The 25,303-nt window shown below is 29.3% G+C and overlaps 2 long non-coding RNA genes across 5 annotated transcripts in view; one reads left to right on the top strand and one right to left on the bottom strand.

Annotated features, from left to right (window-relative positions):
* Positions 1–11,958: 11,958 nt before the first annotated feature.
* Positions 11,959–24,613, bottom strand: LOC147816951 (uncharacterized). 4 transcript variants are annotated; one of them, XR_015429602.1, is made up of 6 exons: positions 24,131–24,420; positions 23,458–23,514; positions 21,595–21,884; positions 20,529–20,579; positions 18,746–18,880; positions 11,959–12,185 (listed from the first exon to the last, which is right to left on the bottom strand). It is a non-coding gene; the product is annotated as an uncharacterized LOC147816951 (long non-coding RNA). The 4 variants fall into 4 exon arrangements; XR_015429606.1 differs by having other exon boundaries at positions 18,764–18,880; XR_015429603.1 differs by lacking the exon at positions 11,959–12,185 and adding an exon at positions 13,483–15,256 and having other exon boundaries at positions 24,131–24,613.
* LOC147816950 (uncharacterized) overlaps positions 24,594–25,303 on the top strand; it is a 29,355-nt gene continuing 28,645 nt past the window's right edge. Inside the window, exon 1 of the long non-coding RNA XR_015429610.1 lies at positions 24,594–24,922. This is a non-coding gene — a long non-coding RNA (uncharacterized LOC147816950). The remainder of the gene's footprint in view (positions 24,923–25,303) is intronic.

Genomic DNA, 25,303 nt, shown 5'->3' with positions numbered 1-25,303 from the left:
ATTATAAGTTAATATTAAAGGGAGTTACGGAGTGAGTCGTGTGCATAGCTCAGGAGTCGAAATTTATCCGTTTTTCAACTAATATTCCCTCTTTCCCAAAGAAAAATAATTATTTTTATATATAGAATACTTTATTCATGCTGAAATGTCGAAAAATAAGTTTCAAATAAATAAAATAAAGAAATAGAAAAAAATAATTAAAAGATAACCCGAGACCTGGACCGAACCCCTGACCACCGGGTCAACAAACTTCTTCACCGGCGGCACTAACAACCACACCACGGCTCACACGTTGCTTCCACGAATATATAGCTTAAAGAACTTCCTTCCGGTTAATTAACAAAATATATTTTGGCCCATTATGAGCCCCCTAATTAATGTATAAAAATATCCTTTGGTACGATTGTTTGGTATATAAAACTCTAATTTCTGGCATAGTTTGAAAATTATAAGTTAATATTAAAGGGAGTTACGGAGCGAGTCGTGTACATCGCTCAGGAGTCGAAATTTATCCGTTTTTCAGCTTCTTTCCCAAAGAAAAATAATTATTTTTATATATAGAATACTTTATTCATGCTGAAATGTCGAAAAATAAGTTTCAAAAAAATAAAATAAAGAAATAGAAAAAAATAATTAAAAAATAACCCGAGACCAGAACCGAACCCCTGACCACCGGGTCAACAAACTTCCTCACGGGCGGCGCTAACAACCACGCCACGGCTCACACGTTGCTTCCACGAATATATAGCTTAAAGAACTTCCTTCCGGTTAATTAACAAAATCTATTTTGGCCCATTATGTGCACCCTAATTAATGCATAAAAATATCCTTTGGTACGATTGTTTGGTATATAAAACTCTAATTTCTGGCAGAGTTTGAAAATTATAAATTAATATTAAAGGGAGTTACGGAGTGAGTCGAGTGCGTAGCTCCGGAGTCGAAATTTATCCGTTTTGAAGCTAATATTCCCTCTTTCCCAAAAAGAATAGTTATTTTTATATATAGAACACTTTTTTCATGCAAAATGCCGAAAAAAAGGTTTCAAAAAAATAAAATAAAATAAATAGAAAAAAAAATAAAAATTAATCCGTGACCAGCACCGAACCCCTGACCACCGGGGCAACAAACTTCTCTACCGGCGACGCTAACAACTACGCCACGGCTCACACGTTGCTTCCAAGAATATATAGCTTAGAGAACTTCCTTCCGGTTAATTAATAATATCTATTTCGGCCCATTATGCGCCCTCTAATTAATGTATAAAAATATCCTTTGGTACGATTGTTTGGTATATAAAACTCTAATTTCTGGCAGAGTTTGAAAATTATAAGTTAATATTAAAGGGAGTTACGGAGTTAGTCGTGTGCATAGCTCAGGAGTCGAAATTTATCCGTTTTGAAGCAAATATTCCCTCTTTCACAAAGAAAAATAATTATTTTTATATATAGAAAACTTTATTAATGCTGAAATGTCGAAAAATAAGTTTCAAATAAATAAAATAAAGAAATAGAAAAAAATAATTAAGAGATAACCCGAGACCTGGACCGAACCCCTGACCACCGGGTCAACAAACTTCTTCACCGGCGGCACTAACAACCACACCACGGCTCACACGTTGCTTCCACGAATATATAGCTTAAAGAACTTCCTTCCGGTTAATTAACAAAATCTATTTTGGCCCATTATGAGCCCCCTAATTAATGTATAAAAATATCCTTTGGTACGATTGTTTGGTATATAAAACTCTAATTTCTGGCAGAGTTTGAAAATTATAAGTTAATATTAAAGGGAGTTACGGAGCGAGTCGTGTACATCGCTCAGGAGTCGAAATTTATCCGTTTTTCAGCTTCTTTCCCAAAGAAAAATAATTATTTTTATATATAGAATACTTTATTCATGCTGAAATGTCGAAAAATAAGTTTCAAATAAATAAAATAAAGAAATAGAAAAAAATAATTAAGAGATAACCCGAGACCTGGACCGAACCCCTGACCACCGGGTCAACAAACTTCTTCACCGGCGGCACTAACAACCACACCACGGCTCACACGTTGCTTCCACGAATATATAGCTTAAAGATCTTCCTTCCGGTTAATTAACAAAATCTATTTTGGCCCATTCTGTGCCCCCTAATTAATGTATAAAAATATCCTTTGGTACGATTGTTTGGTATATAAAACTCTAATTTCTGGCAGAGTTTGAAAATTATAAGTTAATATTAAAGGGAGTTACGGAGTGAGTCGTGTGCATAGCTCAGGAGTCGAAATTTATCCGTTTTTCAGCTATTATTCCCTCTTTCCCAAAGAAAAATAATTATTTTTATATATAGAATACTTTATTCATGCTTAAATGTCGAAAAATAAGTTTCAAAAAAATAAAATAAAGAAATAGAAAAAAATAATTAAAAAATAACCCGATACCAGAACCGAACCCCTGACCACCGGGTCAACAAACTTCTTCACCGGCGGCGCTAACAACCACACCACGGCTCACACGTTGCTTCCACGAATATATAGCTTAAAGAACTTCCTTCCGGTTAATTAACAAAATCTATTTTGGCCCATTATGTGCACCCTAATTAATGTATAAAAATATCCTTTGGTACGATTGTTTGGTATATAAAACTCTAATTTCTGGCAGAGTTTGAAAATTATAAGTTAATATTAAAGGGAGTTACGGAGTGAGTCGAGTGCGTAGCTCCGGAGTCGAAATTTATCCGTTTTGAAGCTAATACTCCCTCTTTCCCAAAAAGAATAGTTGTTTTTATATATAGAACACTTTATTCATGTTTAAATGCCGATAAAAAGGTTTCAAAAAAATAAAATAAAAAAAATAGAAAAAAAAAATACAAATTAATCCGAGACCAGCACTGAACCCCTGACCTCCGGGTCAACAAACTTCTTCACCGGCGGCGCTAACAACCACACCACGGCTCACACGTTGCTTCTACGAATATATAGTCTAAAGAACTTTCTTCCAGTTAATTAACAAAATCTATGATGGCTCATTATGTGCTCCCTAATTAGTCTATAAAGATTCCCTTTGGTACGATTGCTTGGTATATAAAACTGTAATTTCTGGCAAAGTTTGAAAATTATAAGTTAATATTAAAGGAAGTTACGGAGTGAGTCGTGTGCGCAGTTCCGGAGACGAAATTTTTCCGTTTGCATACCCTCCAACTGCTACGGAATTTCCGTAGTTTCAGAAATCTTCTTTTCAGACGGTAGCAAAATTAATGTCTTAATATTAAAAAAAAATTAATTTTAGCGTAACTTGTCCACTATTACTTATAAAAGTACAGGCCATATGGCTAGATTCTTAAGTTCTGATAAAAGTTTTATGAGAGATCCATTTGCTTTAAAAAATTCTACTTTGGTTCGCTACCACTAGAAAGAATTATTTTCAAAATCCTCATAAGTTGGAGGGTATGCGTTTGTAGCTAATATTCTCTCTTTCCCAAAAAGGAATAGTTATTTTTATATATAGAACACTTTATTCATGCTGAAATGTCGAAAAATAAGTTTCAAAAAAATAAAATAATATAAATAGAAAAAAAATTTAAAATTAACCCGTGACCAGCAACGAACCCCTGACCATCGGGTCTACAAAATTCTTTAACCATGGAGCTAACAACCACACCACGACTCACACGTTGCTACCCCGAATATATAGTTTAAAAAGTGCTTATTTTTTCTTGAAAAATCTGGTTACGCGCTCGGGTAACACGGCGACTATTGCGAATAAAAATAAAAGTTTACCAGGCGTATTTCCATGTTAGTAGTACAAAAAATAGTGGATTTAGTTCCAAATAAAATTATGGATACGCGTTTGCGAATTCCAGAGTCATTTAATCTTGCGGATCCTAATTTCAATATCCCAGCAACAGTCGACATTATTCTTTTCATCAGAGTATTTTAATGACGTGATAAAACCAGCGAAAATAAAAGCTGAAAGTGAAAAAAAAACTATTATAAACTCACGGTTAGTTTACATATAGTGTCTACAGATTCTATTAACTTAATTCTAGTTATAGCGCTCTAATATGAGGGTCAGATGAATTAAATTCGAATTTGAAAAAATTTTGGAGGATCGATGAGATGGGAAATGAATTTTCTAAATGTAAGGAAAATTCTACATGCGAAGAAAAAATTATGTTACGTTTCATTACGTTAATTACGTTACATTACGTGTTAACGCGTAAGAGAGATAAGACAAAAAAATATATAGCTTCCATACCATTTCGGAAGCATTGGTCAGTTTTTGTGAGATTCGAGGTACATAGCTCTTAAGAGACTTGAATCGCTGTGGATTCGTTTGTCTCGTGACCACAAAACTACCTAAAATTATATTTAGACTTTTTGAATGAATATGAAGAATGAGGACATATGACTGAAGTAAGCCAGAGTATTGAACCCAAAGTTTCGTATTATATGCCCCATTATGACATTTATAAGGCTCAAAAGAGCACAACAAAACTACGAATGGTATATAATGCATCGACCTTAACTACCTGATCGAAATTCTCTTAGCTCCATTCCATACATTAGTGGAGTTATTCAGGATGAGATCTTTTTTCGCCGCCAGTGAGATTTAGAAAGCACAGATGTGCGTTCACGGCAGACATTCGTCGTATGCACCGCCTTATTGACATTGAAGAGAATCACAGAAAATAAAAAAGAAATTTGTGGGAAGAGGAGATTGACAAACCCATTAAGGTGTAGCAGCTAAACACAGTCTCATACGGAACTGTTAGTGCCCCATATTTAGCAATGAGAAGTCTTAAACGAATTTCCATCCACGAGGGTAAAAATCTTGCATTGGCCGCATAAGTTTTGTGTAATGACCCATACATGGATGACATATTGACTGGAGCTCCAACATTCGAGACTTAGCAACACCAATTTATAGAGATTCTTAAGACTGCTCAGATGTATTGCACAAGTGGTGTCTGACCACGGTTTGCCTGACAGCAAGGGAGCTCAAACCTATAATACGTCTACCACTAAGGATATTTTACATCAGCATTGTGGTCGTTGGGAACCGAGTGCGGTATTCGTATCCACCAGCCATGTCTGGGATTCGCACCCAGTTCACCCTCATTGGAAGGCGAATACTCTATCCCTTGAGCCCCCAAAGCTCATTGCAGGTTATTTTATACATTATAGCCGTCGTTGAACAGCAGACCCAAATTTGATTTTGCGGCTATCAATGTTCAACTCCTTAGCCTTGCAATTTAGAACTCAATCCAGAAGACAAGGAAATTCCTGAATACAGTAATGGGAGAAATTTGCTTTCGTGGAGAACTTTTTGATGGAACTACCCCGCATCTGCGTTACATGGGGAGGAAAACCACGAAAACGTCCCATGGTTAGCCTGTTTCCAACCCATGATCCATCTACCACTGAGGAAAAATTACGTAACATTACAGGTTATTAGGGAGAACACAATTACCATTTTAAAATCGGGAGGGGAAAAAACTACATAACTATAAAGAACCTTACTATATGCATATTTTCATAGTAGTTTATTGACGTCACGCTTTAGATGAAATAAGCTTTCGAAAAGATTAAACGTGGTTTGATTTACAGATAAATTCATGAAATTTAAAAAATTAACTGAATGTTTAACTTATGCATGTTTCTAATGTAGCGTACTTTTTTTGTTTATTGCATTTCAAAGTTTTTTTTTAATATATATTTGGCAAAATGATTTTAATAGAACTTCAGCATTCTTTTTTTTCACCCGTGAGTATTTTGACAGTTAAATTGAAATGGCAATAGAATTAATTCCCTAAAAGACAAAATAATTTCAGTTTTTTTCCCCCTTATGAAACACCTGGCAAATTGCCAAACTAAGTTTGGTTCATCCTTTGATTCTTCTCCTTACTTTAACCTTCAGTTTAAAATTTAGTGATATTGAGTGAAATTTAAAACTGAGTTAAAATTGATATATTTTTAAAATTGCCACATTATAAATTTAATCTTTTGAGTGTATTTTGTAATTCTAAGCTCATAAATTTTAAATAGCATGTGTTGGAATTTTAAATCGGTCAATGAGTTTAACAAAATAGCGACTTTGTAAAGAGGAGTTTTTCAAATATATTTATAATTTCAAGATATAACTGTAACAAAATATGAATAATTCTGTTTTTTTTTCTTTTTAAAAACGCTGCCTGCCATTTCAAATACGCTTAACAAGTTAAGAAAGCTGCCATTTAAAAATCGTGGTTTTCTGTTCTGAATAACCTTCAATATTTGAAAAATTTAATTTGTGAATTAAAAGCTACAAAGTTTAAATAATTTCATTCTTAGATGAAGTTTTAGACTTTATTAATGCAGTAAATAAATTAGATAGTGTGGGAAAATAAATGGCCTTTTCAATGAATTTTTTTCTTCCTATAATCCTAGAATAATCCTTTCCTATAACTCAATTTTTTTTCCTCTATAATTCTAAAATGCGTGCTCAATTTTAGAATTTTTGTTAAATATGATGTAAAAAAATATGCATCTTGTGGACCACAAATTAATATTTAGGTTAGGAGATCATTCATAAATGATGTCTCACACATTTTGTCCCAAGTATTTTTCATCCACCCTTTTATCACAAAATGTCACACTCACCCCTACCTCCTCTTGTCACTTACTACATAAAAATATATTTGTAACTCTCAAAATATAAAGCATTATTTTATAGATTGTGTTTCCTATTTTATTTTTAAACAACTATGTGTAACAATAACGTTTGTGAGTACAACAATAATATATATTATTTATAAACTTATTTTGACAAAAAATAAAGTGCTTAAATTTACTGCTTTAAAATTTTTTTTTAAAGCAAACTACCCTTCCTTATGGTACCCTTCCTTTTCGTTAGTAACTGTCACAATTTCACGAACCCTCTTCCTCCCCTCCATGTGTGACATCATTTAGAGGCACCCCCCATAGGTAGAAACAAAACAATATCGAAATGTTAAATCAATGTTCAATCGCTACGTTTTCTCCAGGGTGCGTATAGCGTTTTTAATAAGTGCTTATTATTTATTTACGTTATTTAAAAGCCCTTAAAGTTGCTTTTTTTTATCCGGGGTTTGTAAAAAGTGCTTGATTTTCTATCTTTTAAAAGGAGATTTTTTCTTTGTCGTGTCGATTGTTGTTCTAAATTACAAAAAATGCATGATTTTCATAATTTTCTCTGCAAAATTTATCAGAAACTAGTTACTTTATCATGCTTATGTAAAGTCTTATTTTATTAAGTTTATTTTTGTTTCATATGTTTTTAATGTGATTTCTCGTATTTTTACCATTTGTTGTTTTACCTGACCTTACTTTTTATATGTTTTTACCTGTATTTTTGACACTTTTATTGCTGGTTAATTTTACTCATTTAGGTGTTTTAAGCTCTTTTAACTTTTTTTTGAGGATTCTGTTTTATTTTTATCTGTTTGATCTTTTAGATTTCGTGATTTTTTCCTATGTGTATCAATCTTTTTGGTTTTGATTTTACTTTACTGTAATTTGTAGTGTTTAGTTCACGTGACAACGGGTGAAACCCTTAACCGAAAACTTCTTCGGGGTAGTCAGGTTACTATTAGTCTTATGTAGAGTCCTTGAAAATGATGTTTTTAAATTTTGTTGGTTTTATGTTTATAAATAAAGAACTTTAAAAGATATAAAGAAATAATTTTTATTACTCCACAGATCCTAAATATGATTTTTTTTTTGGAAAGTGATTAAAAATATCCGTTGAGTGCGTGAAAAATACTTAAACGGTGCTTATTTTTGGCTGAAAAATCTGGCTTCTCACCCCTCAATGATAAATCGCAATAAAATAATGTTAAATGGATATTGGAAGGTTAGATAAAAAAACATCCAAACCAGTCAGATTGTTGAAAAAATTGTATTGTTTCTTTTTATAATGGCCTTTCAATTCCTCTCTTTTTTTCTATGTCATAGTTTCTCTACAGAGGAGGGGGGGGGGACTATCGCAGTAGGCGGTGAAGCCCTTCTGCAGGGACCTAATAAGATTGTGGGTGATTAAGAGATGTTATGGATTTTCGGAAAATTTGGAAGATCGATCTAGTCTTTATCTTAATTAAATATACTATTTTTCAAATTTAGAAATTTGTTACTAGAAAACCATAAAGTATGCAAATATTTTTTTGTTTTTAACCCTTTTTATAAAGAATTCTTGAATGTATTGGCAAGATAGTTTATTTGTATAATTTATGTGTTTTTTCTTTCTTCGTGTGATAATTCAAAGGGATGTTCTCAAATATACTTTACCTCACATTTTTTGTTAACTCATAAAGTATATGTGATTAGATTTTTAAAAATATTTCACTCATAGTAGTACTAATAAAAAAAAAATCAGGCGGTGGATTGCAGGTCTACTTAATAACATTTTTATTATATTGCCGGCATTGAGCAGTAGACGCAATTCTGAGTTTACGACTATCTATGTTCAACTACGTAGCTTTGTAATTTTGAACCCAGCCCAGAAGACAAGAGAACTCATAGATCAAGCATTGGGACAAACTAGCTTTCACGGAGGTCTTCTTGATGAAATTAATTCGCCTTTGCGTTATAGTGAGAGGAAAACCACGAAAACATCTCACAGTTAGCCCGAAGGCTGAGGTATACTAACCCTTGATCCATGTACCACTGAGGATATCCTACGAGTGCACTGTGTTCGGTGCGAGTCGGCACCGGAATTCGAATCAACCAGCACCTCTGGGTTTCCAAACTAGGGCATCTCATTGAGAGGTGAACGCTCTATCTATCGCAGCTCTGATAAAATTTGTCAAAAATTTTTTTAAATAAAATGTAAGAAAAATATTTAATTAAGTATTTAATTTAAATTTCAAAATGATTCCGCTGAATTTATTTTTACGCAAAAACACTTAAATTATTTACTTATGATAGAACTCCGATGTTAAGCATCACTGGCTGCTGTCAGTGTGCGAGTGGGTAACCACTTTGATCAGCCTGCGTAGGGACCGAGGATGCGCCGTATCGGTCCGCGTTAAGCTATTCTATCATATAGTGCTCGACTTCGTGCGCAGGTTGTCGGTCTACCAAAGTAGGGGACCCATCCCCTTTGCAGAGGATCAAAATTGCGATGGTATGTCTTCGGATCATCCTCAGGGATGTTTCCCAGGCCGTCGCCAATAGCCCATCGTGTAGCTCTACTGCGACGTCAATAAAGTGCCTACCTGCCTGCATATAAGTTATTTTTACTAAAATTAGCAACAAAAAAAACGTTTATAGTTTAAATGCATTAGCTATAAAATATATTTTCAATTATTTGAAAGAAAGGTTTCAGAAGAGCATCAAAACCAGAATGTTAAACGACTTAATATGGGACTAAAATGTTTATAACTTCATATTCAAATATTTTTATTTTTCTATAAGCGGGGGCTGAAAAGTTTTTCACTTGTGAAGAGGACGGTGACCCCTCAATGATATATCGCAATAAAATAATGTTAAGCACTCAAAAAATATTTTTGATCATTTTACAAAAAAAAAAAAAAAAAAAAAAAATCGTAGCCAGGATCTAGGCCAGGGGTCGCCAAACTTTTTTGATCATCGACCCCTACATAATTTTTCGAAATCTCCATCGACCCCCACAAAAGTAATTTTCTGTTAATTAAAATAAAACTCTATTAGATACTGTGTTTGTACATTTATTTTATGATTTTAAACATTTATTTAAGTAATAGTACATTGTGTAACAATAGTTTTATGAAAAATATATTAATATTGAAATTTAAATACCTTATTATCAAATAATAAGTAACTATGCATAAGTAGATATAATAAGTAAAGTAACTAAAGATTTACTGCTTCTTGATCAATGAGATGGGTGTGCCTGGTGTTTTTTTTTTTGCAAGGTTCGCTATATTGGATTCAAAATTGGTCAATTTTGTAATTTTCGCAAAAAAATACAAAGTGTGCTTTAGTTTTGTCACGGGCTATACTAATCCATATTATTAATGCTTACCTTCTTTTTTGTGTATTGATAATTAAAATTGAAATCTAAACCAAACGAATGGTTTTATCGAAACAATAACTAATTATCCAAAACCATAAACGTTTTAATAATGACACTGCAAATATTCAACACAGTTTGCAAAGATAGCTGAAACTGCGTATGATATTTGCATTTATAACGTCAATGCTCGTCACACGTGACATTTGGACAAGCACACATATGAATATGACTTATAAACTGCGCTGAGTTCATGCCACTGCGCGGTGGTACGTAAATACTTGTTTCACCCCAATAAATATACGTTTATTAATTTATGTTTTATAAAGAAACTGATATTGAGTCAATTATAAAAAAAATTCACAAATTTTACATACTTAATTAGGTATGTGTGATTTGCCTATTGAGAACTGTTTTTTTTTCGACCCGCAATCGTCCCTTCCGATTCGTATCGACCCCCATTCGCCCCCCTGTCTCAGATCGACCCCCGCTTTTGTTAAATAGACCCCTGGGGGTCTATATAGACCACTTTGGCGACCTCTGATCTAGGCAGTAATAAAAACAATTTTTTTCTATCGTTTAAAGTTCTTAATTTCTAAACATAAAATCGATAAAATTTATAACCATTTTCAGAAACTTTACGTAATCATGATAAAATAAACAGTGTCTGATAAACATTGCAGGGAAAAGTGTGAAAATCATGAATTTTTTTTATAATTTAGAACGACAATCGACAAGGAAAAGAAAAAAAAATCGCTTTTTAAAAGATAGAAAATTAAGCACTTTTTACAATTCCCGAATGAAAAAGCGAGTTTAAAAGATAATTATGATATATAAGAAAAGCGAGTTTAAAAGATATTTAAAATCCAACATTTTAAGGGCCTTTAAAAAACGTTAATCAAAAATAAGAAACTTAAAGCACTTTTTAAAAACGCTACGCACCTTGTCTTCGATTAGCTATTAACGAGGTATCATAAATGCAAAATAAAGACTGGTTTATTTTTTTCTATTTTCAATTGTTATTGCTTTAAACCAGTGGTTCCTGAACTTTTTTGTCTCGTGGACCCCTTGCCATGTTTTTCGGCTTTGGGTAGACCCCCTGCGTAACTAATATTGATTTTTTGTAAATTCATCAACTTCAAATGTATTTTTGACAGCTGGTATAGTGCTACTCACTGTAAAAAATTTAAATTTCTAACTGTAGTGAAATGAAGTGTGAAAAACTTAAGAAAAAAGCGCATGTTGGCTTTAAATATTTATAAATTAAATTCAAATTAAAACGAAACAAATTAAAATTTAGTATCTGTTATATAAAATAACTAAGCAATAAATAAATGTTTTTAGTGGGAAGGATGAACCTGATGCTTTAATAATAAATTATCAACATTTGGCCAATTTCATATATCAGAAAATAATCCTAATAACATAAATTTTAAAAAATTGTTTACTTCATAGCTACTTTTATAAATTATGTGGAATGTAGATAGATATATGTCTTTATATTATAAGGTAGTAAAATGTAAGTAAATAGGTACTATCAGCGTATGTTGATTATTCCATTCATGAAGTGCCAAAATTAAAAGTCATGACCTGCTTATATGAGATCCACTATCGTTGACTCCCATTTTCATTTCCTGGACACCCAATTTTTTTTTTCACTTGACCCCTTTGGGAATCACTGATTTACAGTATTATAGGACAGTTTTGGAAGAAAATCTCAAGTGAGCTGTCAAAAACCAGTTTAAGACATCTTCAACCTCCATGGTATAAAAACCTTTTTCTAAAACCCAGAAACAAATAATCACTTTTGTATCCATTTTTTTGTTACAATAAAAGGGATGAATTTAAATATGATGATGAGTTACTCAAAGGATGAATTAAAATGAACATCGTATAATATTCAAACAAACAAAATTTAAAAAAAAACTATCTCTCATTTGCAAATAAATTGAGTCATTAATAGAAAGTCACTTTAATTCAAGTGAAAAAGAAATCAAAAATTTAATAAATATCTTTTTTACATAAATATTTCACAATACAGAATCTGTGGTCAAAAGTCGTATTCTTCTATCTCTCATCAGGCAATATCTTGACATTTTCATCTGACTTGTTTGCATTGTTCCCTTCATTAATTGCGTCATTCTCATCCGCTTCAATACAAAAGTTATTTTTTTTCATATAACGACTTTTCCACAAGGCTATAAATTGTTAAAAATTTGAAATTTTACAAGAATAAAAGTAAGTAATCATGAAATCAATAATGGTGAAAATAAAGATCTAAAAATAGAGAAAGATTTTTCTTCTCATTTTTTAAAGATATAGAATAATTTTCAATATAAAAAAAAAAACCTTAAATTTGTGTTAATTTCTCATCAAATATAAAAAACTGGATTGTCAAAATACTAAGTATAAAAAAGTTATTAGTATAAACCAAAGTCAAACAAAATTTTCAGATAATTTTATATACCTTGCACTTTCATGTTGCTTCAATTTTATGACATAAAAATAAAAAAGAGTAAAGAATATTTTTGGAGGAACAGACAAAATTATTCACAGTAAGAGTAGGGGTTATTTCCTAAGCATATTTGAAGATTTCCTAAAAGTCAACTGAGATTTTTTTTTTAAATATTGAAATCAGCAGACACAAAATTAGGATGAAAATTTTAATTTTCTTTAATTCATTTGAATATATTATAAATAAAATTTAAAGAAATTAGGAAACTTTTCTTTATTTATTTGAGAGATTTCCGAAATTTACATAAAATATGATTTTGTGTTCAATTGTATATCTAATATAAAATGTTCGCTTGATATATATATATATATATATAAGACCATGTTTAATTTTTGGAATATTTACAAGACTATTCTCCGCGGAATCCTAAATGAAGGTGAGAATAAGAAGATTGTGCTGTTAGGTTTATATAGTTTGTCTACGGTAAGAACTCCCCCCGCCACAAAATCTGTAGCCGTCTGTTGCTATGGAAACAAGAAAAGCGTATTTCAGGGAGTGTAGCTCCTCTCGTAGAGGGCTGACACAATAGACCGAAGAAAAAGATTCCCTTTCTTTTGCCAACACAAGCCAAAACCTGTCCTAAACAGTGACTCTAAACCTCTACTGAGAATAGTTATAGCTACCATAACACCATATTATAATTACCATAGTCACTATTATGGTTCCAGACGAAATGCTAGTGAAGTTTCTTCTATAGACAAACTATAAGTTGTACTGAAATGCCAGCATCAAAAATACAAAAGTAATAACTAATCAGTTTTAAATGAAGGAGTACATTGCATAAAACAAATTAATCAGTTAGCAAGAAAGCATTGATTTAAAAAATGGTTCTTAATGTGGGGAATGAATCATTAAAAATAATGTGGCTCTAGAACAGAGAATCGGAACGTCCTTCTACAGCAGCAGGGTGTGTTGAAATGATAATGATATTTGTTTTCTTGGAAAGATGTGTCTTTTATGAAACAGCGAAATACTCAGCATTTATTCCATTTCAATGATGATTTAATTTCCATTAGAACAATACAGTACAATCTTACAACAACATAGAATTCAATACAACTTAGCCTTCACAAATAGCACAATTCTAAGATGTATATATTACTTAATTCTATATATTCATAAAAAATAGTATAATTAGGTATATATTTACTATAAAATAAAGTAAAAAAATCAATACCTAGGCAAATTTTAAAAAATATACGACACTGAAATTTTACACTTTATTGTGAACCAGATAAAATTGTATCGCATTTTTGGAATCAATGTTTTAATTTTTGGTTAAATTAGAATGAACTCTTATTACCTTTTCAGAGAACTACATTTAAATCACTAAAAATATTTTCTCACAGCATTTCAGATTTGAGTTTATGTTCTTTTGTTTTCCTATATGGTCTATACTTTTCTATGTTTGCATTGTTTTAGAAATGGTCTCAAGGAGTATAAAAGATTTATTGCAGATTAGTTGCAAAAAGCAAAAATTCTTAACTCTTGGTGGTTAAGAAAAATAACGTATATTTTAAATAGATTGCTATGAAAATTCTTAAAAACCATAATTTAAACCCTTATTTTGTCCATGAAATCATAATAATTATGAAGAAATTATAATGGTTGGCACCTCTGAGAACAGCACAGGAGCGTGATGCTATTTTTCAACATTTGTTTTGGTGCCTGTTGATGGTAATCACTATTTAGAAAGAATAGATGTGAACAAATTGTGTAAATATTTTCAAAAATATGTGGACATTCATATTCAATACCAAGATCAAAGAAACCATAATCTCCAATGAATCTGTTGCTGAAAAATTTAGTGTTAAAGGATTTGTACAGAATGTTTTAATCCTCTGCTCCCAATAAAGATATCTCAACACATTTATCTTTAGCACAACTTTATATTTTATTTTATAACTGGCATTGAGAAGTTAACCCAGTTTCAGGTTTACAACCATCAATGCTTAACTACGTTTTCTTTTAAATTTTGAACCCAATCCAGAAGTCAAGACACATCCAGGATCAAACATTGGGACTAACCAACCCTTGTAATTGTGCACACAATTTTTGCACAGGACTTCCTTTTTAGCCCAAATATAGAGGTACTGTGCTTCAGAAGATATCATTTTCAGTATTTATAAAACACTTTCTTGAGTGTATTGACAGATATATCTAGTCCATCAAATTGAGAAAAAAATGAAATTAAAAACATTTCTCAAAAAAAGACAATACTTTACAAGGTGAAACAAGCAAATATACATTAGAGAATTAAATAAAGATAGTAAATATACAAGTACTAAGTAATAGCAATCATATGTGTTCACCTTTAAGGCAAGTCGAAATATTTTTAGATGTAAAAATAATTAACGCATATTTTTTCAAAACCTATTTCACAATTTTGTTTAAAAAAAATATAATTGATATGCTTTAAAACTAAATAAATAACAATAAAAACCAAATTGAAGAGAATTTAATTGTTTCAAAGATCATTTGACTTAAAATAGCTTAATTGGTATATTGTTTCATTACAAAGTTTTAAAATTAAAAAATTAGTACATAAAATGATTACATAGAACATATGAAAACAGAGCATTGAACATAAAATGAGAACATAAAAAAAGAAATTAAATAAATCTTTTTATCTACAATTTTTTTTCTCCAAATACAACATTAAAGTGTTAATACTAGCATTTAAATCTTTCAATTGAAATTGTGAAAGATAAAGAACTAAGCCAACTTGTAGCTGTCTCATACTAAGAGAAGAGCCTGAAAAGAATATATAATACACTTCATAAGCTACAAAAAATCCAAGTTGTCTAATAAAATATAAATTAAAAAGTTATCAACATTTCATAATCATAAATACCCATTTTAAAAACATATAAATGTAAATTTTGAATATTTTAAATGGATCCAGGAATCTAGCATAAAATTTCCCAAGTTTAAAAAAGTTAAAGCTGCCCAGAAAGATCAATCTTTCCTTATAATGAAAATTAATTCCAGAAATATTTTATCTGAGAATTTCAAGATATAGTAACTGTTAGGATATTTGAAAAGATTTTGAGCATAATGAAACTTTAAAAACAAATTATGTTATTTATGCCCATACAAATTTTATATCAACTATAATGCACAGAAGATTTAGTAGATTTTGATAGAGTTTTGGTTCCTTTTTGAATTGAGGCTATGACATAGTATCTGTTACAGTAGTAGAAAAAATAAAACCATAATTTTTTTTCCAAGAAAAAAAAAACTATTTTGAGAGAATTTAATGAATATTTTCAAGCAAGGAAGGACTGTAATATTATCAAAACAAAAATAACAAAATGCCTATCACAAAACGACAATCAACCTTCAACCACTCACATAAGTACAATGAAGTTAAGATATTTTTATTAAGGGGGACAGCCTTTGGAAGCACTTTGGGTTTATAATTTTGCTTTCCTGAAGAAGAAAAAAAAAGGGGGGGGGTAACAAAGTAATTATCAAAATAAAGTTTATAAAGATTATAAAAAACTTATTTCTTGGTCCCACGTTTTTTTTGCTGTAACTTCAAAAATATTCAACCCAAGTAAACAAAAGCTTTACAGATATTTCAGATTATTTACAAAAATAATGATTTAATATTTTAAAAAAACTTCAATAAAAACTGCTTAAGATATGAGTATTTAAAGTAGTAGTTCTTTTATACAGCGCATGCACAGAAATTTAAAAAAAAACTGAATTTTGTAGTGAATTGTATTTAGCAACTAATGAAAACATTCTGATTTGAATATCTTAAAAACTAAAAAAGTTTAAAGCAATTTTTAAGTAGTTTTTGTACTTTTTAAAATAAAGCTCAAAACGATAAGGGTTTTTCCACAAGTTTCTTTGTATTATGAAACAAGATTTATTAAAGCTGACGCCGGCAAACACAGCCAAGACTACAAAATGAAATTTGTGAAAAACTCTAATCCTTCTGTGATTTCTTTTAAGAAATACAAAAATTACTTAGAAAATTGCTTGAAACGTTTTAAATTTTTAAGATATTGAAATACTCTTTTTCTTAGTAGCTAAATACAATTCCTTACAAAATTATGAAGAAAAAAAATGTTTAATTTTTTCTGCACTTGCACAGTATAAAAAAATTACTTTTTAATACTCATATTTCATGCAGTTTTTGTCAAACTTATTTCAAATTTTAAAACTATAATTTTATAATTAATTTTAAAAAGTTCCAAAAATTTTGCTTAATTTTATCGATTAATTTTAAAGTGAAAAACATAAAACAGAAACATATATTTTTTATAAAAATGTCCATATTTCCAGAAATATTTAAGCTAAGTTTACAAACTTTTGTGTTGCTATTTCAAATAACAATCAAAGTAATTGATGCAAGTAACAAGCTTATTTCTTGATTATCTGTCATAGGGTGCTTAAAAATACTTTGTTTTTTTTGTAATTTATTGTCCCTCAAATCTCTGGAAGCATTAACATTTATTGCTAAGTAAGAAAAATCGCACGAACTAAACGCTTTTAAACTTAATAAATAATTTTCTAAGCATTTATTGAGAAATTTTAAAAAAATATCAAAAACTGAAAGTGTCTTTACCATTATTTTAGGTTAGTACATATACATTAACAAACTAAATCTAATTACTTTCTTAAATCAAAGAAAATATTTAAAAAAAAGGATTTCATTTATTTTCACATTGAGGTTAATAAAAACAATTACAACAGGAAATGCCTAATTATAACAAAACATCAGTTATCTTGATTAATATTATATGACATACTCTGTAATTGTCATGTTGAAAGATTTCATTGAAAACCAATTTAATCTTTATTATGGTTTTCTATAATCAGCTATATCACTGATTCATAACTTCTCAAGCATGATGTGTGCTATTTGTAATTCATGTCAAAATGAAATGCAATGTGGATAATGTAAATATAAATCACAATGAATTCCTAAATTTGCTAGAATAAAAATCATGATGTGTAATTTGAAAACAATGTGAATGCAAAGCACATTGTATAATTCATAAATTGAAGGAATAAGACTAACTCTGGTTATTAGTAACTTACATAAACAGATGAGTTGTTTTTAAATATATAGAGAAATTACAAAGAAGATAGATTGGTAGAAATAAAATGAGTTTCCTTCTGTTATCAGCTGACATGTGACTAATGCAATGTTATGGTGATGGGAGGTCAGAACAAAATAATCCTTCTATTTGATAAGCTAAAAATCTCACTACATTTAAAGAAATATAAATGATTTAGCTTTCTGATTAAACTAATTCAAGAAAATTCATATTGAAGGTAGACCATATACTAGTTATGCTAACTTACGAAAATGGAAAAAATGAATTTTCTGCTAATTTTTCAAAATTACTTAAATGAGTTTGAGAACCCCCCTCCCCCCCAAAAAAAAGAAATGAATAAATAAAGTAAATATTAAGACTAGTTGTTCTTTAAATATTTTGAATTTTTTTTAAAAAAAAGGCAAAGATAATTTAGTTTTCAGACAAAAGAGTACATGGCTGTAGGAAATTAAAATTTTTATGTGATTAGTTTTGTGATAAGTTTTGATTGTGATATGATTTGATATGACATGATTTTTTATGATCAAGATAAGTTTTTCTTTAGAAAATAACAATTAAATTAAATTTAATAACTATATGACCAATTTGAAATTTTTAAAAAAGAAGAAAAATGTAATGCATATCTTCAGACATATGAATATGTGACTCTTTATTATACTGCTCAGAGATTTTCTTAACTAAATTAAATGGCACAGAAAAAAAATTCAACTGAAACAAGTGATTCTAAAATTAGGGAGTGGAGTACTGCAAATAAATTAAATGTCACATGACTTTCAGTCACAAATTATTTTTTAACAGGAAACAAATTGATTAAGAAACAAGAATTTGACAAGAAAGTTTCTGCAAAATTATTTTGATAATGAACATAGAACATTGAAAAAACTTCTCAATCATAGAGCCTTTGGGTATTGAAATTCTTGCATTACTTTCTAATTGAGTAACATTTGGTGGAAGAAAGTTTGGAAAAGCTAAAGGGTCCTCCATTGAAATTTAAGCAAAAGTAACTATAAAAACAGAGTGTTTGTCTTTAAGAACAGAATTATTTTGAGGGTTATTATTCCCTCTCACAAAAATTTGTGAACTGAAAGATACATTAGAGCTCTGATCACTATTTTTCAAAATTTTTAATTATATTATTAACAGTTTTAAAAAAGAAAGTTATACATACAATCCGTAGAGCACTCACGTAATCAGCATCTCTTAACCAAAGTGCACATTCAAAGTTAGCTTCAATGTCAGGGAATAAATTCTCTTTCAAAAAAGATAAAAGATTCTGCAGAAATAGATGTCTTATCAAACACCTCTAAAAACAATACAACACAAGATTAGAAAACACCAGTAAATGAATAAAGGCAATAATTATTAAATACAGTCATTACTGCGACCAATACATTGATTTCACAGACACAATGTTATTTTAACGTGTGTTAGAAAATCTGAATTGAACTGCATGAAATTTTTGTTTCATTTTTTATAAGAAAATCACATCAAATTAAGGTGTTAAAAATTTTCGCTGTTTCAAACATTTGGTTTAAAATTAAGGAAAACATGAAAGTGCTCAGTAGTAGTAAAAATCATATTTTCAAATACAACAAAAATATCACATGTTTTCATATACACGCAACATTTTGGTACATTTTCAATATGAAAGCTAACCTTACTTTTGATAAATATTGAATTGTTCATTCCAATATAACATGAAATCTTTGTTTAATTTTATGTAAGAAAATCACATCAAAAACAAGAGTTAAGCATTTTTGCTCTTTCAAAACAAAAATTTTTTCATAGGCGAAAATTCAATGGATAGCAAAAGTTTCATGGGAGTTCACCTATTCTTTTGAGGTTAGTGCTCAAAGAACATAGAGCATCTTGAATTCCACATGAAAGTGCGAAAGAACCATCATTTCTTAACCTAGACGTAATCTATGGTAAAAAGGATGGTGGAATATCAGTTACTCTTCATTATTAAAAATTAAAAATGTGTAACGCATTATTATGTGGAGTTTTCTGCTTGCAATACATTAATAACATTAGTACATTTCTTTCATGAATCATATATTTATTGTTTAAAAATTGTACTTAATCAATTTAATAAGTGTTGTAATAAATAACTTATTTTGGAGATAAATCATGTGACTCTTGACTTTATTTTTGTTCAGATTTAAGAGCTTTCTGGACATATGTTATGTAGCGGAAATATATTATCAGCATAATATCATATGCTTAGTAGATAAATTAAAAATTTAGAATGGAGTAGATAGAAGAAGAATATTTTTGTCAAAATAAGTTCTGCATTTATGAGTACATATTTGCTGTAATTCTATATATTTACGATGCAGCGACTTCTTGTTCAGAAGTGCAATTTCAGTTAGACCACGCGGGACGGGTCACCATTTTGAATGTCAATTTTATAGTTATGTACCTATATATTCAACTTGAAGCAGCAGCTTAGAATAGAAGGCACAAAAATTTGTGAGTCAAAAAATCAGAATGGGTACCTGTTAGGTGGGAATTCAATTGGAAATCAGATGTAACAGTGGGAGATGACAAATCATTTTCATGATACAATACTGATAGTCTGAGCAATTAAAGGCTCATATATGCATTAAAAAAATTTAATGCTGGTAAAACAAATGAATTATTCACTTCTTATAAGTTCTCATTGTAAATTTTTTTAAAAATTCCATGTTGTTGCTGTCGTGTGCCATTAAGGCACTCAGTGATGCGATTGTTTTTCAGTGGGCCATCTACGGCCAAGAATTCGACTTCTGAAACACCCATGCATCACACCTGCTTATAAGGCGGATCCATTCATTTATCCACTTATAAAAGTATATTCAAAGTATGATATTATGAAGTTGTTCGAAGAACTAAATCAAATTTGAAAGAAAAATATTTTTTATGAATTTTTCAATATAGAGTAAAAACAAATGCATGAAAAACAAACATACCTTAGAATGCAATGAATAAGGGTTGGATCTCTTATTCCCATTTGGGAACTCCTAATGGAGAAAAAAAATTAAAAAGTATTTGATACACTTGAAAGAAAAAATAGATAAATAAAATTAATAATGCACAATAATATTTATCTGAAACATATTCTTAAACTATGAACATGATTTAAAGAGGAATTCAATATTTTCCAAGCAAACATTTTTTTACATAAGCTTTTATTGAATCAACTAGAATACTGTTCAAAAGTATTTTTATATTTAAAAAAAAATAAACAAACAAAAAATGTATGAATGATGGAAAAAACTTGCATGTCAAAATTCAAAGATATGAGATTCCTATAAAAATATATTCTTACAATTAAACTTACTTGAAACTTATTATTTACTCAAAACTTATTATTGAACTTGTTTTTTAATACAAATTAATTAAGAGATCAAAGTAGCATTTTTAAAGTATTAAACTTGATATTTTTTTGAGTAAGAACAATATAAAAAAGTTTACTCAATAACTGTTTTATTTAACTGCTTGTTACAAGTGGCCATCGATAACATTTATAAAAAAAAAAAATTCTTAAAAATAATTTATGCCAAAAAATTAATTTTCAAGTACCATGAATGAAAAACCATTTTTGAATAGTAGATAAAAAAACAACAATTATAACAAATTCATAGGAGGGCAAAAAGTTGAAAAAAAAAGAAAAAAACAGGAAATTAAAATATTCATTTACTTCAAACTATTAATAAAAAAAATTGAAAATTGTTACTAATCAGTATGAGACGAATGTGATGGCCTCACCTATAATTATTTTTATATGTTTTTCAATATTTGAAATCATAATAAACAAGACTTTGAAAACAAAATTGTTGCAATCCAATTATTAGAGACAAATTACAAATTATATCAGTAAATGATGCAGAATACAGCTGGAAAAATATTTTTTCTGGTATTCTTATTTTCTTAGTATTTTTTATTTAAGACAGTTCAGGAGCTAAATTGAGAATGCTATAAGCCACTTTTGGCCCACCAGCCATAGGTGAATTCTTTACATTATTTTATTCATACTTTTTCCATTAATCTTCTGTTAAACTTTTAGAAACTTCCATATCATTCCAGTGGACACTAATGATAATCTTTTAATGCTGTATTGAGTCCCCATGGACTACAAAGCAACTTCAGGAAAAAGGGAGGTCACTTTAAAATTTAAAATTATTATAATCTCATTGATCAGTAAAGTTTAAAACAGTCAAACTTGAAGGTGAAATAAAAATGCTTGTTCTTGTGTCCACGAACAATTATCCCTGCTCTTTGTGGTGTTCCTTGTTTCAATGCATTACATTTTGTAGAATTGTGTTCTAAAAAGAAAAAAAAAAGTGACTCAATGGGTGAAAGAAAAAGAAAAGATTTATTTTAAAACATTTAACATTAAGTTACTGATGCTTATTATTAGAAAAAAAAATGCAATTTAAAAAAAAAAAAAAATTATAATAATAATCTATATTTAAGGAACTATTTTGAATGGGAAATTAGCTTACTAAAAATTCTAACACTTATTTGCTTTTAACAATATTTGATCTCTTTACATAAACCAGAAAATGAGTTAAACTAACTTCATCATTCTCTAAATTAATTTTTTAAAAAGTACACCAGATCATTAAGAAGCATCTAGAAAAAAAAAAAGACAGCAATCCAACAAAAAATTTATTTCCTTACAATAAAAAAAGTCCCAACAAAAGGCCGAGACATTAAAAAAAAACTAATACAGAAATTTAATTTTAAAAAAAGCTCCCAGTTCCCGGTCTTTTAAATGTCATTGTTTGATAATTAAATAATTGAAATAAAGAAGTCTCACTGCAATAAGTATAAATCCTTTACCAAATAAAATACTAACAATAATGTGAAGAAATTTTTTTTTTAAAAACATGTAACTAATTTTTTAAGCAACAACCTATTGATAAGGACCTTCACTTTCTGGTTAATTTGATTTATCACCATTTTTGATGCAAAAAATTAAATGAATATTATAAAAAGAAAGCTTTTGATAAAGCTAAGAAAAAAATTCTAGAATTTTCATAACATTAATTATGAAATCCTTAGTCAGAGTAGATTCTTTTATCTTTTTGAGAAAACTATTTTAACTGGTGAAAGTTTGATTTTCTATTTTTTTTCTTGTAGCAACAGATGAAAATGCAATTGCTTACTTATGCCTCCGAGAAATGTTTATTTATAATTTAATGTGCAGGACTGAGTACACTTAAAACTTAATGATTTTGAAGAATGAAAAACCAGAAAATATATTTGAATACATTCAATTCAATTCAATACATACATTTCAATAGTTTCTAAATAATGTAAGTCGAAAATAGAACAAACTTAGTTAACCAAGATGACTTGAATTAATCAACAACAACTCAAAAAAATGGTAGGTTCTTCTTCTTGTTTAAAAAAGTGTAACTTATAGTTCGTTCATTAGAAAACGGAACTAATTTTAACACAATCGAGCTACCAGGTCTAACCTCACTATCAGATCTTACCCTTTTCTTCCCAACATAAATTAAATTAAAAATATCACAACTTAAAATTTGCTTTACTGCATTTGAATGAAAGGAAAAGCCTTTTCAATAAAAATAAGAGGTGGATATTTCTGTATCATGATCTGTCGCGCCAACTACAATTGACAAGGTGATTTTCTAATGAACGATGATTCTCTAATGAATAGATTTGAAACTAGCAATTTAAAAAACAAAACAAAAAACATGTGGATGTTTGTCCAGGGATTGCTACAAGTTATACTTTACGAGTTGATCCCTTTTTGTGATGTTTTTATAAGTTTGTCACGGGCCACTGCTGAAAGTTCCCAAGACTTGAAAATTATTCTGTCACAGATTACAACACGGAAATCTACTCAACAAGGAAGAAAACACTTACTTTATTATGTTTATCAGTTGCATTCTTCAGAAACTTTTTATTTTAAGAATTATTCCTCTGGAAAAAAAAATAGTTCATCAAACATCAAATTTAATTATTTTTTACCACAATACAATAACCAAATTAAGTGATATTGATTTTTATGCAAATAAAGCGATAGTGAGAAACCACAACACTGAGGAATAATATGAGCAATTGCTGGAAAATCTTTTTAAACAAAAGAAAAAAAAATATTAAAATTTGAAATAATATATCAGGGTAAAAGAAAAGAAAAAAAACAAGGAAATTTTACTACTTTGAAAAATAGCTAATAGAACAAAGGATTGGTAAAAGGTTGAACTGTTAGAAACAAACAAATAGAGTAAAATAAAGCTGTAACAATAGTTTCAACTACTATTGATATTAAAATTAATTTGATATTGCAATATTCTTCTTAGAAATTTTATATAACTCCATTTGGATCAAAAATTAGTAAACATAAAATAAACCACAAGATTATATTTTTCACAAGAATAAAGCTCAAAAATTCTAAAATAGGCGAGATCAAGAATAGACAGGAGTTCAAGATTTGCAGTGATTTAAATCTACTTATAACATAGACATACAAAAAGAAATGAATAGTTTTAATTTCAAATAAAAAAAAGCAGACGAGTTGTAGAATGTTTAATCTTACAACATTTGTCGGCGAAAATTCTTCAACCCATGTTCAAAATTATCTTTTCCGCACTGAAACAAATCTTCGTGTTTCTGCTTTTGTTAAGTCCATAATAAAGCGGAGTTATAATAATCAATGCAGTTTTAATATTTCGCTTTTGCCATAAAAGCTGTCTTTACCGCAAGTTAAATTGTTTGTTGACTTATTTTTTGCATGCTTGCGAACTTAATTGCATTTTTGAGCTCTATGCTGCAAAATTATGAGCTTATGGCTTTTTAACGCATTGCAGAGATTTTAACTGTAGTACTATGTAAGCTATAATTTAATGTTATATTTTTTTTCGATCACAGCCAGTGGAGAAACAGGCCAACTTATTAACACATTTTAGCAAGTCAATAATTAAAATATTTGCAACACAAAACACATTGTAAAGTACAAATAATGTTATTATAATGTGTTGTGAAAGAGTCAAATATCTTAAATCTCATCACCATCAAAACAGAAAGGGGAAAAAAGACAAGACAGTTTTCTGTATTGCATAGCTTTAGTGTTTTTATTGTGAATAAAAACATTATTCAGTGCTAATATGCTGGAATTGAGGATTTCTCAATAATATGTTATCTCAATAATAACGACCTCACTTTTGTATTTGATTTTTAATTAAGAATCACTATTCGGAACATAACAGGAACAAGACGATTAGATATGGAAATTAAATAGAACAATGTTAACGTTAGTTTTTACAAAGTTAAACATAAAACTGCAAGTTCCCTGGAAACATCACGCTTATTTTGCTGCTAACGACTATTGGTACTCAAAACAGCAATAAGTTGATCTATATATTTCTCACTATGTTTATTCAAAAGTTTTTTGTGGATGTATAATGTAATGAAAAATTAAATGTTCTTTTATTTAAATACAGGGTGCATAGAGTTTTTAATAAGTGCTTAAAAGTTCATGTTTTTTATTTGTTTTTTAAAAGCTCTTAAAGGTGGTTTTTCTATTCAGGATTTGAAAAAAATGTAAAAATAATTCTATCTTTCAAAAGGAGATTTTTTCTTTGCCGTTTTAAATTACGAAAAAAGCATGATTTTCACAATTTTCTCAGCAATATTTATCAAAAACTAGTTTATTTTATTATGTTAATGGTAAGTTTTTTAAAAATTTTATTCAATTTTCTTGATTTTGTGT

This window comes from Parasteatoda tepidariorum, chromosome 1, assembly GCF_982258835.1.
Source record: "Parasteatoda tepidariorum strain Cologne lab strain chromosome 1, Ptep-v5.0, whole genome shotgun sequence".
NCBI classification, from domain to species: domain Eukaryota; kingdom Metazoa; phylum Arthropoda; class Arachnida; order Araneae; family Theridiidae; genus Parasteatoda; species Parasteatoda tepidariorum.
Note: the sequence above shows the minus strand (reverse complement) of the source record. Positions and strands in the feature narration are given on the sequence as shown.